This window comes from Acanthopagrus latus, chromosome 24 (assembly GCF_904848185.1).
Source record: "Acanthopagrus latus isolate v.2019 chromosome 24, fAcaLat1.1, whole genome shotgun sequence".
Classification (NCBI taxonomy): Eukaryota; Metazoa; Chordata; class Actinopteri; order Spariformes; family Sparidae; genus Acanthopagrus; species Acanthopagrus latus.
Window position 1 is genome coordinate 15,709,541 of NC_051062.1, and position 3,191 is coordinate 15,712,731.

Sequence of the window (3,191 nt, forward strand, 5' to 3'; positions counted from 1 at the left end):
CGTGGAGAAAGTCCCCAGACTCCCTTAACAAATGTGTCAGTTTAGTGAGTTGTTGAGTTGGAGACACTTTATAAACTCTGTGAAACTCTGTCTCTGACTCATTCTGCATTATTTGGACCTTCTTGTTAATTCAGCAAATGTTCTACATGAACTTCTTTCTGTCTTTGAGTAGAAACATGGAGTCTGTTTGTCTCAGTGATGGATGGTTTGTTTCATACAGAGCAGGAAGTGACATCACAGCACTGAGGTCACTGACAGTTGAGCTAGAAAACAGTTTGTTGCTTAACTTCAGTTTTTTCAGATTGTGACATGAGAAATAAGCTAATAAGCATTTTTATGTTACTGTTTTTGTCTCAACTCAGGACTTACCCTCACTTCTGGTCTTGGTTCTGGACTTTCTGGTCTTGGTTCTGGACTTTCTGGTCTTGGTTCTGGACTTTCTGGTCTTGCCTCAGAGACTGCCTGTGTTTTCACAGACGTCAGAGGGAAAGTCTGAACTCGATATCTGTACCTGTTTATTAGAAGCAGACTATAAAGAATCTGCAGATCTTTAAATGCATGTTGAACCAGAACCAGAGTTCTGCTCCTTCAGGGTCGTTTCCAGAGTTTTCCCCAGAGGTTCTCCTTCTTGTTTGCAGCAGGAGGTGAGAGAACCATCTGACCTTCCGTCGGTCTGTTGCTGGATTACATAACTGGTCTTCACAGCAGGTCTGCAGCTCCTTCATGTGTTTTATATATCTGAGTCCAGTTTACATGCATGACATCATTTCCTGCATTTAACTGCAGAACCTGCTGGAGGTTTTCATCTCAACCTGTTTTCTTCATCATGTTTTCAGTCGAAGCTGCAGTCGAACGCACCATCGACTGTCCAGCAGAAAGTATGTGGAGCGAGTGTGAAACTACAGGACCCAGAATTCATCGTTTCACTGAAGAAAGCAGAACATCTGAACGGGTTCACAGCTCAGAATCGTCTCCATGTCGTCTCACGCTTCTCACCTTTCCTGGTAAATGGCAGAAAATCTGAATTTCACGCTGGTCGAGTTGAACTCAGCGCTGCTTTCTGTCCTCGCTCAGCACTCCTGAAACTCTGATCCTAAACCAAGACGCGTGAAGAAGTTTGACACTTCCTGTTGATAAACTGGTGTTTGATTCAAGGACGGAAACTTTATGTTTCTGTATTAAAGGAAGAAATCTAGAAAACTAATCAATACATTAAATATCAATGCAGTCGATCCCAAACGTCACAGATCCATGTTTGCTCAGTGATTCGAGCTGAATGTATTTTAATCTGGTGTGAATAATAACAAGACGTCCAGGCACCAGGAACAGAGTGGATACTCTCTGAGGCGTGGCGGTGATTCAGGTCTGTCGACAAGCTCCGCCCTCTGACAACCACACACACACTCACTAGCTGCACCTGATTGGACGAACGCTGCTGGTGGGCGCGGCTGCACCGGGATTATCAACTGGACCAACGTGTCGGATGGTTTGGAACCTTTGTCTTATAAAACCATGTGGTTCTGAAGCCGTGCAGCTGCAGAACCTGTCGTCATCACAATTCAATTCACTGCAGTTGAGGCGCGGGCAGCGTGACGCTCTACTCCCAGAATGCACTGCACCACAACAGATGACGCAAAGAAAACAAAAGAAACTGACTGTGAAACCTGATGTGAGTCTTCACATCGGCACCTCTGACCTGACCTGAGCAGAACCAGGGCATTACCTCAGCGCTCCTCTCTGATGGAAGGTTCTGGTTCCCAGTGGACCCGACCCTCTTACATAACAGTGTGAAATTACAGCGGAGCTGGCACCGGGCTTTTATTCTGACGAGATGTCCTGCTCTTATTTTCTTTTTCCTCATCCTCTGTGGTGAATAAACCTTCGCTTCTCGCTCGCACACTCGAGAGCTCGCCACATTTTTTCCCTCTGAGCTGAAACGATCCTGCCGTTGCCACGGCGACGGAGCAGAAAACCCCCATCGGCTCTGCCCTGCGGTTTGAGGCCGGCGTGCCAGCAGCGGTCTGGAAAAATGATGTCATCCGTCACATCAGGGCTGGTGTTTCTAACACTGTGACACTGGGGGGTTGTGGGTAATCTGAGGATGGAGACACAACACCACCATCCAAATGTTCTCCTCCGTCAGTTTAACGACTTCATGTGTCAGCAAGGAATCTGAACCAACCAAACTCCGTCACAGTTTCCCATCAGGTGGTCCTCTGTCTCAGTGTCAGTGAAGAAGAAGCCTCTGAGGGGGCAGGTGGACGCCGGGGGACAACAACTTCCTGTCACATGACTGAGACTCAAACTCAAGAGCAGAAACTACAGGAACAAAACTGACTGCAGACGTTTCAAACATGCAGACTGAAGCTGAGAGAACATCAGTAAATATCATGTTTGCTCACACTGTGAACATTACAGGAGCCGCGACCAGGAGAGTGACGGTCTGAGCTCCAACAACATCAGCATGTCCCTGAACACAACATGACAGTCTGAACAGCGATGAAGAAATCAGAACTTCACATTCATGTCCTCTGAGTCAAAGGCAGAAGGACTTCTTCTGTATGAGTTACATTTCTCCACAGTGAAGATCCAGTGACCCAACACCAGAACCACCAGAACAATCAGAATCAGCCTGGACAACCATTTCATATCTGTTTTATCATTCTGGTTGCTTACCTGCTGGACCTGGAATGCCCCCCGCGGGTCTCAGCCTGCGGTTCTGACATTCGTTGAAGCATCAGAGGAAGAAATGTTGATAATCTGTTGATCAGAATCATCATCCATCCGCCTGATCGCACTGACACCTCCGGTCCTCTGCTGTCTCTTCCTCATGCTGCTCCCCAACACCTGCTGCACTTCCTCACAGGAAGTGATGTAATGCACAGTCAGGTGCAGAGGAGGGCGGAGCTCCACAACAGATGAGACGCTGTGGCTCCCTGTGAAGCTTCAGTCAGTCGTGATGGAGGCCAGATGTGACACAACTGCTCCACATGAATAAATAAAGTTTACTGGTTAATGTACAGTTCACAGGAGCTGCTGATCATTTCAGTGTTTTCCTTACATGGGGAATAAATCCAGGACATCGGACGAATACAGAACTGAAACTGATTCTGGTCCCAGTAGAAAAAAGCTGCTAGCTAACTAGCATGAACAAGTTTGTTTCATGTGTAGAATAAATACCAAACACAATG